We start from the raw sequence: 16,027 nt of genomic DNA, 5'->3' as shown, positions 1-16,027 counted from the left end.
TAAATTATTTTGCACCCATGCCAGCATGCGTACAAGTGTTTTTTCCCACGACAGATTTTCCCCTGGTTCATAATTTGTTTATCCACTTGTGGGTTTGCTTCGGCTAGGCTAGGCTGTAGGCTGGCTAGGCTGGCTGGACCATTACCTGATCCGTTCCCACACAACGCGTCTCCCCCGATCCTCCATCCTCGCCGGACGAGAAAGCCATAACGGAGAGGCGTGGCGGGTCACGTCGTCTGATATCTCTTTCTCCCTCTCTCTCTCTCTCTCTCTCTGGTCACAGCTCGGCCTTAGCGGCGCCGCACCACGCCACGCCGGGCCGACCTCAGCATCCCATACATTGGCGATCAGCCTCACAGCGTGAGTGTGAGCGCGCGCGTTTGTGTGTGTGTGTGTGTGTGAGGGCTGCGTTACAATGTTGCTGCGTTATGCCCGTCGTTACAGTGCCCTGTCTCAGGGCCGAGGCCATGCACGTGCTATGCAGGCCAAACGGGCCGCGAGTGGCTGCAGGCTGCGGCGGCAACCCTCTCGGCCTCTACTAGGGCATGGCACGGCATGGCACGGCATGGCTCTGAGGCTGATTGGCCTGCGGCATAGCTGCCATGGCTGCCATGGCAGCGCGCTGTGCATCGCAAACGGTTCCCCCAAACAACGCAAGCCGGTTCAAGGCGATCCGAGGAGCGACTTCTCTCCACCGCCTCCCTTTTTCAATTTCCATCCGTCCCATTCCGCCACTCCGCCTTTGTCGACATTTTTCCCGCCAGCCGCGGCCTGCCTGCCTGCCTGCCTGCCTGCCTGCCTGCCTGCCTGCCTGCCTGCCTGCCTGCCTGCCTGGCTGCCTGCCTGCCTGCCTGCCTGCCAGCCTGCCTGCCTGCCTGCCTGCCTGCCTGCCTGCCTGCCTGGCGGGGCGGCCGCTCGGCTCAGCCCGTCTGCCGCTGCGCTGGTGTTACATGAATAAGGCATCAGACGCCCCGGAGCATAAGAAGACACACAAACCCCAAAAATATCGGCATCTTTTTCACGCGCTTTCTCGCTCGCTCGCCCTCGCTGCGTCTCCGGTTGCTGCAGCGCTCCGGGTGGCTCCTCCATACCGCAGTGTCGGCCCTCCGAATCCACTGCGGGCCGCGGAGGCTGGGCGGGGCGGCGCGGCGGGGTGCGGCGGGACGCGGCGGGGCAGGGCAGGGCGTGGCGCGAGGCGGGGTACCCCGCAATTCGATATACTAGGTGCCCCCCGCTTTTCACGGTCCAAACGGAAACAACCGCTTGCGTGGGTGCGTGTTATGATTGAAAAGATGACGAGAAGTCTAGATGTCCTGGAGCGATGAGGTCCAGGAGCACAGGCGAGTTAAAGAAACGGAAAATTTCAGTCCAACAGTAACGTATCCACAAAGTTCTTGAGCACAACCCGAACCGTCGCTTCTCTCAGACTGACCAGGGAATGCAAAGTCTGCACCTCAGCTTGGAGATTTTTTTTCAGTGGTCACGGGCGTAGTACGAGATTTCCATTAGTGACCGGGCCCGCCCGCGGCGTGCCATCAGACCGAATCGAAAAGGGACAAGTACGGCACGTGGCGCTGTCGCGTCCGGGCCACCCGAGTCTGGGCCCAGACCGCCGTCACACCTCCCAGGCCTTCCAGCGGCGACAGCGGCGACAGCGGCGACAGCGGCGCCGGAACCGGCACCAAAAGAGGGCTGCAAATCTGGTTGCTTCCGCGCCGTTCCGCACGGCCGGCGCCACGGAATCCCCTACATTTCGGGGCCCAGGCCTCGCCCAGGCCCCAGTCCGGCCTTGCCCAGGGCCTGGCGCGCCCCGTCCCTTCAATGGAAATCAAAATCTCCCCAACCTTTCACAGAATTGCGCGCGCGCGGGTGGCCAGGTCCCCTCCCCCTACCTCACCCTTCAGGCACGGCAGCGCGGCTAGCTCTTTACCTCCGTTGTGCGCTAGTTGAGTTGAAAGGGGCTCCCCCCCCCCTCGACCCGCGTGCCCCCGGGGCCGCCATTGCCTGCTTGCTTGATGCGGGCGAATACATCTCGAGGAGTCGTTGTGCGCGCATTGCCCCGCGCTGCCCGGCCCCCCTTCCTTGGCCTGGCCGCCATGGCCGCGCCGCGCCGCGGGGCGCCTCCGCGACCCTCTCCAGGCTGTCACTGCCAGGCTCCAGGCTTCCAGGCCAGCCACATGAATCACGGTGTGTCCCGCGTCGGTCATGTCGCCGCTGGAGCCGCTTGGAGCCGCCGCTGGAGCCGCTTGGAGCCGCCGGACTGCCGAGTCGGCCCGGGTGGTCTGGACTGTCTGGACGGTCCGGACTGGCGTCGCGTAAACAACTTGCTCTACAAGGCGCCGCTTTTTCAGGCTCCGCGGCGCCGAGATGGCGGGGCAGCGATTACGCCATTGCCTAATGACGCGAGCGCGCGCGCGCACACACACACACACACACGCGCACACACACGCGCGCGCACACACACACACACACATACATACATACAAACCCACACACATACAAACCCACTTGCATACAATGGCACCAAGCTCGGCCTCTACTATGCGCCCTTCGGGCATAACTTTCAATTTGGCGATAATCCTGACACGCCGCGGCGAAAGTGCGTAAACTTGTTGTTCCCCGGGGACGAGCGAAAGAATAATGTGGAGCATGCACGCGCACACACACACGTACATTCATACACACGCACGAGCGCGAACATGTACACGAGGTAGAAAGGTCGAGAGGACAGCAGGCGGTGTCCTCGCCAGGCCCGGCCCCGGCCCGTGTTCCACGGTTCCAGAGTTGCAGGATTTCAGGGTTCCAGGACTCCAGGATTCCAGGGTTCCAGGATTCCAGGATTCCATGGTCCCAGACTGATTTATGATCCGCCGGGGCGCGGCCGCTCCGTGCCCGCGCCGTCTCCTCGCGCCTTCATCCTCCCCTCGTGCTGCAATCTTAATTTGGTGCCTTCTTTTTCTTCCAGGCTTCCTTCCCTGTGTTCCCCGCCTTCCCCGCCCGCCGGGCCAACCGGGCCGCTGGCTGCACGGCGGGCTGCCGGTGGCGTGGCTGCGCTACTCGAAGGCCCTCCTGTGCGATGATGTATGCCCCGGCCCCCTACCGGACCAGCGCTCCGGCCCTGCGGCCCCCCGGCCCTTGGGCACGCCTATAGGCGGCTTCGGGCGGCCTGCACCAAGTGCCCTCGCCGGGGCGCGCCGGCAAGGGGGAGTCCTGGGAGCAGGCAGGGGCTGGCGAGGGCGGGGAGGACGCCGTCGGCGCGGCCTCGGACAGCTTAGCCTTTTCGAATGAAATTCTGTCCGAACGGAGTGATTCAAATTACTCTGCGACTGACATGCTACGGACGTCCAAAGTCTTCCGGAATATCCCAATCATCCATTATTACTTTTGCGTGTCTTCGGCATTCCTCCACTTGCGGGGGAAAGATTTATTCCCTCAGCACAGCCGGATCATTTTCGCCTGATTATTTTTGCCGTGTCTCCTCATATTTTCGGACGCGAAAATTGAACCATCTGCCAACCGGGACACATGTGAATGTGATTGCTCTGACCAGCCCCATCTGCGCGCGTTCTTTGGCCGGCCGGAAGGGAATGGGGTCGAAATGGGGATCAGAGAGAGAGAGAGAGAGAGAGAGAGAGAGAGAGAGAGAGAGAGAGAGCGGGATCACGAAGAGCAACTTGGAAGGACGTCGTCACCGCGCCTTCTTTTTATCTCCGGAGGGAGGGGGAGGGTGTCGGGTGATCAGTGGGTCGGGGGCGGCCGGGGCAGCCGGGGCGCTAACCCAGGCCAACTAGCGCGCTAGCGTGCCACTCGTTTAGCGTGGAGAGGCGAGGAGGCGGCGCAACGAAGAGCGCGGCGTCGCCTTACTCGTACACTCTCGCGTTCAAAGCAACCACCGGCAGCGGAAGGGCAGGGGAGCGAAAAGGGGAAAAAAGCCGCAGAAAAGTGTAATTAGCGTCTCGTGTCGGGGTAAACAAGCACGGCGCGGGGCAGCAAAGGGAGGCGAGGCCTTCGGGAGCCTTCGGGCTCCTTCGGGAGCCGCGGGCAGAGCCGGAAACAGCACCGGCAGGACGAACAAGTTGACGGAGCTCGAGGCGCGGCAAGGTCGCCCTGCACTCTAAATGTCTTACGAAGAAATTTCCCATAATACGAAGGAAATGGCGCAAGCAAATACGATACTCCCCTGCAACAAGCAGCTATCTACGCTCACTGTCTCGATAACCGACTATCTACGCGCGCTCTCCCGACAACCGGCTATCTACACGGGCTGTCTGGATAACCGACTATCCAACATCGTAGCGAGGTTAGGGTTGTCGTATAACGAAGTATTTTTCTCCATGACACTTAAAGCGACCCGTTTAAACCATACTTAATCTTGCTTTGACAAACTTTTGACAAGTTTTGGTAAAGGTTTTGCGAGGGCAACTTAATTGGTTGGATAAATAAAAGCATTCAATCTCGCGAGGTGGAGAAAGCAGATAGTCGGTTATCCAGACAGCCCGTGTAGATAGCCGGTTGTCGGGAGAGCGCGCGTAGATAGTCGGTTATCGAGACAGTGGGCGTAGATAGTTGCTTGTTGCAGGGGGGTATCGAATACGAAGGTGGTTAGGTGTGTGCCAGGGCATCGCAGCACGCCCTGTGTTTGACCGCCCCTGCAAAACTCGCCCCGCCCCGCCGCTCCGGGTGGCGTGATGGGCCTGCATCATTGATCTGCAAGTAGTGTGGCAGCACGGCGCCGAGCCACTGGGGCGGCGGGGCGGCCGCGCCGCGTCTCCGGCCTGCCAATTACAGTCGCCTTCAATTAGCTTCGGCCGAGGCTTCGGCCCGGACCGGCCGGACGCGGCGCCGCGCCCCGAAGTGCAGCCGGAAGTGGGTCGGGCGGCGCGCCGCGGCGCGGGGGAAGCGGAACCGACTTAGCACACTCGCTCTGCTGCGGCAGTGCCGGCAAGGAAGAGGCGGGACCGCAAATAAACGAAAGGAAGCGGTTGGTCGGCCGACGAGCAGCCCAGCCTGAGGCCAAGCCTGAGGCCAGCCCAGACCTCGCCAAGCCGGCCGCCTGCGAGGTAGTCCGCCCGGCCGGCCGCGGTGCGCTCAGCTCACGGGGTTGCCTACCCTCGACTCCGCGGGCGCTTACGGTGTCCATGCCACGCCAACGCTTCGCGCACACTGCATCGACTGGACGCTTGCAGGTGCGCGGGGCGGGGCGGGGCGGGGCGGGGCGGGGCGGGGCGAGGCACTGTCGGGAGGGGGAGGGGGGATGAGACAGCGCCGTATCTGCTGGCTTGATTGTCAGTCGAATACACGACGAGCCCCGTCAGCGCGTTTCGAGTCCATTTACGCGCGCACCCTCGCGATTTGGCCTCGTTTTACTTTCTCTTTTATTTTTACGGACGAAATGCGGACGGGGGAGAAAGGCGGGGGTGGCAAATAAAGGGAGAGCTCCATTACCCGGCCCAGTGAATGACAGAGAGGTCGTGACGAGGCCTCCGCCGAGGCTGTGACGAGGCCGTGACAACACTGCAACGATTTTGTGACGACGCCGTGACGAGGCTTTGGCGTGGACGTGACAGCGCGTGGCGAGGCCGTGTGGAGGCCGTGACGAGGCCTTGACGAAGGGGGATTATTAGGCCATCACGTGGTCCGTAGCGCGTAGCGCGTAGCGCGCCCTGAGTCCAATTCACTCAGCTGGCGGTGACGGCCGCGTAAAAGTGCTGCCGGGCATTCACCGGCCGTAAAACAAAACACATTGACCGACTCGCTGTTAGGCCTGGCCGATCCTCCGCCCCGTCGCCCCGTCGGTCGAGGGTCGCGGCGCCGCGGGCGGGCTGGCTGAGGAGAAGTGGCACGATCAGATTTAAAGAGCGGCAATTACGTTTCGTTTTCTTCTTGATGATTTGTTTTGTGTTCCAAGTCGACTTAAAACTTGGAGGTCCGCCCCCTTTCCGATTTTTGCTCCGACGAGCCCCTTGCCCCGCGCCCCCTTGCCCCCTTCCAAGGCGTCGTCTCCCCGGAAGGCGGAAGGGGCAGGCCGGGCAGGCCGGGCAGGCCCCTCGGGGAGCGAGAGCAACAAGGATGGAAAGGAGGCAGCGCCAAAGCGGGGGGCCCGGCCGGCCGGTCAGACCCTTCATTAGCAGCCACGTCCCAGATAAGCCTCCAAGAAGAAAGGGGTGGGGGAAGGGGGAAGGGGGTCGCCAAGCTTGCAAAGCTGTGGAAACACCGCCGGCCCGGTCCACAAGGTGCTCCGTGGCCACCGGCTTGCCGCGGCTTGCACGGCCACGGCCATGGCTTCACGGGGCAAGCAAGGAGTCGCAAGCAGCCAGCACCGAGCCCGTGAAGAGCCCGGCGGAGAGCTGGGCGGAGAGCAAGGCGGAGAGGGCCCAAAACTGGAAAAGATTCGCGATAATCCGGAAAGTTTCCGCGGAGCACAGCCAAACACAGACGCCCCACCTAGCTCCGGGCTGGATGCTGGATGCTGGCTCAGACTTTACCCAAGGGAGGCTCAGAGTAGGTGGTTGTTTGGGCAATACGCAAACTTCTGGCGTGGACCGCGAGCGGCGGGCGGAGGGGGGAGGGGGAGGCCTAAGCAGGTGGAGGGGATGTCGCACTGCGCCGCGGGGGCCAGCGAGCCGACGTGCCAAAATGACGAGTGGCTGGCGAGGTGGGAGTATCGCGCCTCGCGCTGACTTGGGAAAAATATTGGACGAGTTTGGTCGAGAGATATGGCCGGCCTGCGACACGTGTGGCGGCACGGCGAGTCAGCCGCGCACACACACGCACTAGAACGCACTCTCTCTCTCACACACACACACGATGCACTCGCAGTATAACTCGAGTCATCGCGTTAGCAGCCAGCGGCGGTAACTCGAAACTTGTTTGCAGCAGCAGCAGACGGCTATGGCTGACTGTATAGTATTTGCGCGACACCGCAAGGCCTGCTTCGTGACTTGGCAAGCAAGAGGACGCATCCCCCCCCCCCCGTTTTCCCTCTCCCTAGCCCCTTTCATTACGGCAGCAGGCGAGTTGCGCGCCGGGCTTCGTTATCTGCCCAGCACCAACGACAGCGTGGAGACGGAGTACGGCGGACGAGGACGCCGCTGAGGACCGCTCGCTCAGGGCGTCACCGAGGACGCCGCCGAGGACGCCGCCGAGGACGCCGCCGAGGACGCCGCCGAGGACGCCGCCGAGGACGCCGCCGAGGACGCCGCCGCCAGGGACGCCGGGGCCGCATCTGGTCGACGAGCGTGGATGCCGCGCGTAAAGAACGCCGCACGCGCGCGTCGGCACCGTCGGCGTCGTCGGCACGGTCGGCGCGGTGTTACGTGCAGGGTTGACGGCGACGGCGCGCGGCGATAGCGGCGGCAAGGCCCGTTATCAGTGACACACCGCACCGCCTCGCACACACAAACACACTCACAAACACACGCACATGCGCGCAGCCCGGCGCAGCCCGGCGCAGCCTCCTCCCAGCCCAGCCCCAATCCGGCGAAAAGTCCCCAAATAATAGTGGCGCGGCAACCACTTCCCCGAAAAGTGGAGGCTGCTTCCGCAGCTTCCGCCGCTTCCGCTGCTCGCTCGGCGGCCGGCCGGGCACCGTAGGCCCGTCGGCCTCGGAGCACTCTCGACTCATTTACGTATGAGAAGGGAAGGGAGGCGGCAAGTTAGAGGGGCCGCTGTCAGTCGCACTCTGCGAAGGTGGCAGTGGGGGGAGCGGTGTCCGCGCCGCGCGGGGCCCGCCTCCTTGACGGCCTGCCGTGCGACCGGCAAGCAAGCCGGCGGCAGTGGGGGCCGTGTCCCAGCCGCTTGGCCGATCGCAGCCACCCCGCGGCACGCACCAACGTACACGCACACACCAACACACGCGGCCGCTCCCCGGGGCGGCCCGTCGCCGGAGGCCCTTGAAATGTTGAGGCCGACAGGGGAGCGGCAGCAGCGCCCCCGACTCCTTATTAATATTGATGAACTAAGCAGGGCAAGCCGTGTGGACTGAGTTTGGGGCGATCAGCTCAGACGTCCCGGGCGTGGCACGGCGTGGCACGGTGGCGGACAAGGCCAACCGGGGGCGAACAGCCGCACAGCCCGCAACCGCCACTCTGCCGTAGCCATCCGCGCCGCCAATGCGCTCGCGCTTCGGAGAAGACAAGCAAACGAACGGAAAAGTGGATCCTCACGCGGGGAGGAGGGGTTCGAACCCGGGACCGACGGCCCTGGATGCAGACACAGAGCGATTGCACGCAGAGAGCCGCAGCCAAGCGCAAACAAAGGGATTCGCCCGGCGCTCGCGCACCGAGCAGGAAAACCGCCACCCTGCAAAGGGCTGACACGCCGCTGCCTCTCCGCAGCCTGCTAATTGTCCCCTTTTCTTCTTTCCCTTTATCATGCTTTTCTGCGCGAGGCAGGCCACCGCTTCGAAAAGGCGTTGTTATACTTTTTGCCGAACAGGTCTGAGGAGGTGATGACATTACATGGCAGGTAGTTGTCCGGCCGTCCGGGTTTGTTTACGCCGAGTGTGGAGGCGTCCAGGCCGGAGGGGGTCGGCTTGGCTTTCCGCAGGGGAGCCGTCTGAAAAGGACGCGGCGCCAACCAAGCGGCAAGTGGACATTGGTCCGGGCAGGGACGGGGCGCGGCGGGCCGCCCTGGGGCCGCCAGACTCGGACAGCCGGCTGCAGAGGGGAACGACTGCCGGCCTCGCCCTCGCGGAGTCTCCATTCTTTCCGCATCTCTTGACCGGGGCTCTGCGAACCGGGGCGAAGGAGCGGAGCAGAGAGCAGCGGCGGTGTAGCTTTATTTGCACGGCAAAGTTTGTCGAGTTTGACATGAATATATTGGCTGCCGCCGCACAGGCCGCGGCCCGCGGCGGCGGAGGGGGGGGGGAGCAGCCGCGCCAGCCAGGAGGCTGCAGAAGACGACGGAATAATTTGACAACAATTTATCATCCTCGCAGCAAAGTCAACCGTGCCGTTCAAACACTGCCGCCAGTCGTATCCACCCCCGGCTGCCCCCGGCCCGGGTGACCCGCCGTCGCCATGGCAACCAGACGGCCGCCGCGTTGCCACGCGTTGCCAGGCGACGCGGCCCGAGGCACCAACTTAATGAAGTTACTGCTGCCTGCTGCTGCGGCGGGCAATAATGGTCGGGGAGGCGGCAGTACCGCGCACAGTCTGGGCAGCGCATCGTCTCCAACGCGATCCCGTTTTTGCCGCTTTGGGTCTGCTTCCGGACGCACTCCGCAGACCGCCGGTTTGTTTTGCTATTCCGACGAAGCACGCGAAGTAGTCGGAGCCGTGACCAAAGATAAACTTGGATGTTTGTCCGCTTCATATCCGCAAGCGCCCACACACAGCCAGGCCGACGCAGATACACACAAAGTCACGCCAGCACACACACACATACACACAAACGCACGCGCGAGGGCACGCACGTGCCGCCAGCATGGTTTACATGACGTGGTTCCACACTCGCCGCGCGAACACGGACGTGTCAATAAGGCCTGAACCGTTCTCAATGAAAACGACCCCCCCCCCCCACCACCACCACCCCACCCCCACCCCCACCCCCTGGTCCTGGTCCACACGTGCACTCACTCGCACACTCACCCCATAGACCCCCCACCACCACCACACACACACGCGCGCACACACACCTCTCAGCGCGAATATTGATGAAGTTTGTTGGAGTGGTTCGCTGGCGCGAGTCGAGCGACGTGTTAACTACTCCACTACACGCCCTCTCCCCCACCCAGGTCCCCAAGTTGGAGAGGGGCGGCGGCGGTAGGCACACCGGCGGGCCGTCACGCCTCACGGCCGCGTCACGCGCGACACGGCAGCCAATCATCGGGCCGCTCCAATGAAAACAAACTCCGCAAAACAAACAGGGCCGGAAAACAAGAACACAGGCGGCCGGAGGGCCGGAGGTCCAGCCAGTGGCGCCAGGCCTATCATCCTCCGGACCAGAGTTCGCTCTCATTACGACCAACTTGCCGGAGCAGCGCAAAAGAGGCGCGTCTGCCGTCAGTCTGGCCGGTCTTGGATCACCGGGGGGAGGGGGAGGGGGGCAAAGCCGAACCGGCATCGTTTATCATCAGCCAACAACAAGCAAACGATATTGACGTCACGCTGAAGGGCGGCGGGACGGCCAGGTGGGGGGAGACCTGCCAGCACTGGCTTCATTTTTGAAGCCGGCGGTGGCAGGGGGGGGGGGGGGGGGGGTGGCGCGCGTCTCTGCTGGTGTTCCCTTTGCAAACTCCGAGCCGTTAGACTGTCAGCAGCAGTACCCCCTCCCCGCACGGCTACTCAGAAAGCTTGCCGCGGCTAAGCTCGGCTCAAGGAGGCCCGGCGGCGGGCTCACTGCTCGCTGCGCCTCCTTGGCAAAATGTTGATCGGCAGACTTGGGAGCGGCGCCGCCAGGGGTGGGGTGGGGGTGTGGCGGGGCGGGGCGTGGCGGGGCGGGCGGGGCGTGGCGGGGCGTGGCGGGGCGTGGCGGGGCGTGGCGGGGCGTGGCGGGGCGGGGCGGGGTGTGGCGGGGCGGGGCGTGGCGGGGCGGGGCGTGGCGGGGCGTGGCGGGGCGGGGCGGTCCGCCACACACGACCGCCGATGCCCATTCCTGTTTATTTTCGGGACGCGCGGCGCCTCGCGGCGGTTCGAGGAATATATCACTGGCCGGACCACGGCACGGCGGCGGGGCGTCGATGCCACGCACAGAAGCTCGCGCGTGCCAAAAAAAACATTATATTTATCAGGCTTCTTACTTCGCGAATTTTGAATATTGTGGTGACAAAAACATGATGGATGGTGGCCGGAGTCGAACCGTGTTCTTGCCTGCCGCAGACTGATGCACTGGGAATCAATCTTTGAAATCCCGTCCCCCCTCTCCCCGTTTCCGAATCGGCCTAGGTACTGGATTACAAGGATATATCCTCCGCAGCACCCGCCATGGCCCGGCCTGGCCCGGCCTGCTGGAGACCGATAAATCACGATAAGACGCGGAGCGACGCAGTCCATCGGCGCGGCGCCGGCCTCGATATGGCGTCGCCATCTCGATCCAAAAAGCAACCCTTCCCCTCCCAGTGGTCCCAGTGGTCCCAATGGCCGCCGCGCCGGGCCAGCGCCGTTCCAGCAGCTTGAAACGCCTTTCTGTTCACTCGGCCGCGCCGCCGCGCCGCACAGACGCGAATCGCGCCGGCCCTGGCGTGCTGCCACCAGAGGGCACTGCCATCGCCGCCGTCGGGGGCCTCGGGGGGCGGCGAGGCGATGCCGCGCTCGGGGGCACCCTACGGCTGCGGCCCTGCGGCGGGGGCGGCGAATACAAGGGAAGAGGGGCTGCCTGCATACCGGTGCAGAAAGGACGGGAAAGATTTTCAGGAAGGAGCAAAAAGGAAACAAGAAGGAGAGACGGGGAAGGGGGCGAGGAGGAGACTAATGGCATGCAGGGTGACAGTGCACCGCTCCCTGGCCCTGCCTGGCCCTGCCGTGAGCCTGTGCAAATGGCTTCCTTCCGGCAGCCACTGCTATTCCTCGCTCCCTCTGCCCTCCAGCGAACACACTCACACCAACTCTCTCTCTCTCTCTCTCTCTCTCTCTCTCTCTCTCTCTCTCTCTCTCTCTCTCTCTCTCTCTCTCTCTCTCTCTGTCTCTCTCTCTCTCTCTCGCACTACTCTTCCCGACACTCTATCTACCCCCCCCCCCCACACACACACACACGCACGCACGCACGCACGCATTCTCTGTCGCGGTGAGAAGCCACGACATTCAATCGTGCCACTCACCGGCAGCGAATACCCCCTATATTACTCGGCGCGGCCTTGCGGCCTTGCCTTGCGGCCTTGCCTTGCGGCCTTGCCTTGCGGCCTTGCCTTGCGGCCTTGCCTTGCGGCCTTGCCTTGCGGCCTTGCCTTGCCTTGCGGCCTTGCCTTGCGGCCTTGCCTTGCGGCCTTGCCTTGCGGCCTTGCCTTGCGGTGGCGCGGCGCGGCTCCGCGAGCGTGGAGCAGTGTGACACGTGGAAGAAGCGCCTGCGCAGGGAGGCCCCCGAGTTCAAACACCACCGGGGTGACGTCTCTTCCTTTCAGTTTACTATCATTCTTTCTTTCTTCCGTGTTACCCAGTCGAATGATGTTGAACACGGCTGCGGTATGGAAGCTCAGAGACACGACACATCCCGACTGACATGATTTTTCCCTCCTTTCTCGAGCGCGCTCGCAATAACCAGCGGCCAGATCACTGCAAACGACGCGCCGTTCCCTTGTTGTGTTGTTTTCTGCGTGTTTTTTGCGTGAGAGAGAGAGGAGAGAGAGAGAGAGAGACATTTTGTGCGTGTGTGGTTTCCCGCCGAGCCTCGCCCCTGGTGAACACTGCGGCGCGTTGCGTCCGTAATATAAACCCGCACAGCTAAGGCCTCTGTCCGTGTTACCGACCCGACACCTGGCGGGCACGGCGTGGCACGCCACGGCAAGGCACGCCACGGCGATGCTCGACACAGCGCGGCTCGGCGCGGCGGCCCGACACGGCCGTGATATGGCGCATAAAGTAGACGGCGGTGCTGCTGCGTTCGCTGCGTTCGCTGCCGCATGCGTGCTGCCGGAGTTACGAGGCACGCAGCCACGCAGCCACGCCGTTGCCGAGCTCATCCGGGCCAGCCTTCTTTAAGGCCATTCGGCATAACGGCTGCCGTCCGCTGCAATCGGCCCGACAGGTAGCGTCGTTGGGGCGTTACGCCTAACCTCCCACGGTGCAGCGGGAAGGGTTGCAGCCTCAACCCAGGCGATTGCCTCCGGTGCATGATCTAGACTGATTCCGAGAGTCGCTTTCGTCGCTCTCTCTCTCTCTCGCACTCATGGGGCGCCCCGTGGAGGTGCGAAAGAGACAGACTGCCGGAAACAGTCTGCAGCCCGCCTGGTTGCCTATCCTCGACTCTACAGGCGCCTGTTTCACTCCCGTGGCGCGGTGCCGCGGTGCGTCTGGGCGCGAGACGGGGCGAGATGGACTGCGTCGTTCCGATTGGCCGCCAGCTCGGCGTTAATCCCTCTCCCGGCGCACGCGCGCACACGCCTCTCGGAACGGGGACGCGGAGGCGGAGGAGGCGGGGCCGGGAGTGCAGGCCAAGGCGGCGGCGCGGCGGCGGGAGCGAAGAGAGGTACGTCATTTATGGATGAAGCTTCGTGCCGCACTAGCGCGCCAGAAGCCCGAAACTCAGTCGTAACCCCGCGGAGAACCTTTCAGCGGCGCGTCCCTCTCTCGGCCCGTCGGCCCCGCCCCGCCCCGCCCCGGCCCCCCAAAGCACCCCGTGTCCATGTGGGAGGCAGCCGGTGGCGGCCGGTGGCGGCACTGGCAGTTCGGGAGGGACTGAGGGACCCGTGCGCATGCCATTCCCCCGGGACACTGCCAGGATGCAGGACCGCGCGGCCGGCCGCAGGCAGCCGCAGGCTGCCGCAGGCACCGCCAACACTCATTCATTACTTTTTAACTCTCTCTCCTCCCCAATTCTCTCTCCCGGCTGCCACAAACCCACACGAGAAAAAAAAAAGTCCAATTCCAATTTTACTTTATTGTTTCCGGGGACTGCGGGAAAGAGAGGTATTGTATTGGAGCGGCTCGGCGTGGCCACACTAACGCCCGCCATGTCGGAACGAATCAGCGCCGCGGACTCGGCGAGCATGATGAAGAACAGAGCCGCCGCAGGGCCCAGTGGCCCCAGCGGCCCGAGCACACAACATGGGAGAGGAGGGGGAGGAGGGGGGGGGGAGAAGAAGGACCCGCCCGGAAAACAGCGCGGCATCCCGGCCGTCGGCAACGAAAATGGATGGAAATGGTATCAGACGCGTTAATAGGACGGTCGTGATTCGAATGGCTGCGAGGGAAAATTGGCGACTACTTAATTTATTTCCCATCGATTTACCCTCTTCTCCCGCGCGCCTGTTTCACAACGGGGTTGCTTTCGCAAGACGGGCAGACGGGCAGACAGACTCCTCTCCTCCGCCCTGCAATGCTCCACTCCGCCTGCTCCGCCTCCGCCTGGTGGCCCTGGTGTTGTAGCAACAGGTCCGTCGCCATGGTGACGGCAGCGCCGCCCCCGCAGCGCCACGCGGACGCCGCGCCGCCCCCGCGCCGCCCCCGCGCCGCCTCCGCGCCAAATGATAAAAATAATCGGCCGAACGGAATGTGACACTGCCCTTGATCTCTCCCACGCTTCGGCGCGCAGCGTCGTCACTCTGTCTCTCTCGCACTCAAGGGGCGCGGTCTGCCGGAAGGGTGCGAGAGAGACAGAGCGAGGACCAGGGCGACACGGTGGAACGTAATTGCCTTGGCTGGACGTGAGCGCCGTCCCGGCCGGCCGGCCAAGGTGTGGGCCAAGGACGAGACTCCGTTCCAGAGCGAGCGGCCGCGGCCCTACACAGCACTAAGCCCTTCGCGCCCTTCGCAGCCGGGCCATCAGTCCAGACATCCGATTAAAAGACTTCTGTCCAGAATGGGCAAGCAGGCCGTCGGGGGGCGGGGCGGGGCGGGGCGGGGCGTGGCGGGGCCCATCCGGAGGGTGGCGGAGCGGAGCGTCGTAATCACATCAGGACGGTGACGCGCTGCCTGCCAACAAGGAGGCCCTCCTGGAGGACTCTCTCCTTCCGCACACAGGAAGCCGAATCGACGAGGCCTCTCCCGTCCCTCCGCCCGGGCTGGGCTGGGCGCCACGCCCCGCCACGCCCCCCCCCCCGCCCGCCCCGCCCGCCACGCCCCGCCACGCCCCGCCCCGCCCCCGCCACGCCCCACCCCATCCGGCCCGGCATATTTCATTTTCGACTTTATTAACGGCGAAGCGCGCTGCAGCCTTGTTTCCACTGGCTTCCACATCCCCTTCGCTCTCCCACCACTGCCAACCTGCCGCGCCGCCGCGCCGCCGCGACGCTCGGGGCGAATGCTAGGCGAGCGCTCCCAGCTTCCAGCAGCTTCCAGCTCCGAAAACATCGCCGCATCCATAATTCTGCAATTCCGCGCGACCACATCCGCCGTGCGGCGGGCCTGCGGCTTGGCCTGCGGGCGGGCGGGCCTGCACTCAAACTCAAATGGCTTCGGCACTCACGTGGAACGCAAAGGCTGCTGCTGCGGACGAGGTCGCCGCGGCGTCCTCCCAAGAGTGGACCTGCGCAGGAAGAGACGAGTTAGTTCTAGTTCTCGCAGGAGCGGACTACACTGCGACCCGCGGGCACGGCGCCACAGAGTCGGGCGGCCGTACCTGGCAGCAACTCGAAAGGCCAGACCCAGCTCCTTCAAAGCTTGGCTCCACCATCACTTCAGGTGCGACTCCGAAGCGGCTGAAGGCTGCCCACAACCAAAGGCAAACTGCGTTCCGCTGATCTATGAAAACAGGGACACACTCTCAATATTCTATTGGGGAATACTAGGCAGTCGTAGCTATTTTGTTAGAAGTGTTCAAGAGCACTTCGAAATTTCTGCGCAATAATGGGAGGGCTCTGGTTGCAAGGCAGTCCAGAGGTCGCGCAGCTCTTTCCAATCTTGGCCGCCGCCTCCGCCTCTTGGATCGCGACGGATCATTGCTCCCGGTCATTGGGGTCCGTCCCGGTGCGTCCCATCTTGTGCCGTTCCGGACTCGCTGGCTCACCTCTCGCCCTGCGCCCCGCACCCCCATCTTTCTCCGATTCATTCCCTGCCGGAGATCCCCGCGGCCCGCGCCCCAGCCCCGGCCTCCACCCGGCCTCACCCGCCTCCACCCCGGCCTCACCCTCGGCCTCCCCCGGCCTCCCCCCGGCCTCCAGCCCGGCCTCCACCCCGGCCTCCACCCCGGCCTCCACCCCGGCCTCCACCCCGGCCTCCACCCCGGCCTCCACCCCGGCCTCCACCCCGGCCTCAGCCTGCCTCCGCGACGGCGGCCTCAGCCCAGAAAGATGGCCTCGGCCCGCAAAGGAGAAAGAGATGGCCTCGCGGCCTCACCTGTCTTCCTGCCGCCGAGCCGCGCCGAGCCCCGCGAGCCGCCTGAGGTTCGTTCCGAACAGCGGTTCGTCGCCCTGTCTCTCTCCCCCCTGCAGAAC

At 64.1% G+C, this 16,027-nt stretch overlaps 1 protein-coding gene across 1 annotated transcript in view; it reads right to left on the bottom strand.

Annotated features, from left to right (window-relative positions):
- Window positions 1-16,027, bottom strand: part of LOC117653888 (potassium voltage-gated channel protein Shaw-like) — a 66,295-nt gene that overhangs the window by 41,307 nt on the left and 8,961 nt on the right. Inside the window, exon 2 of the mRNA XM_034399879.1 lies at window positions 15,061-15,120. The gene's annotated coding sequence lies outside the window, so the exon portion shown is untranslated. The remainder of the gene's footprint in view (window positions 1-15,060; window positions 15,121-16,027) is intronic.

The sequence above is a fragment of the Thrips palmi genome, unplaced genomic scaffold (genome assembly GCF_012932325.1).
Source record: "Thrips palmi isolate BJ-2018 unplaced genomic scaffold, TpBJ-2018v1 HiC_scaffold_10, whole genome shotgun sequence".
In the NCBI taxonomy this organism is placed as follows: Eukaryota; Metazoa; Arthropoda; class Insecta; order Thysanoptera; family Thripidae; genus Thrips; species Thrips palmi.
The sequence above is the reverse complement of the archived record's forward strand: the minus strand, read 5'-3'. Positions and strand labels throughout refer to the sequence as shown.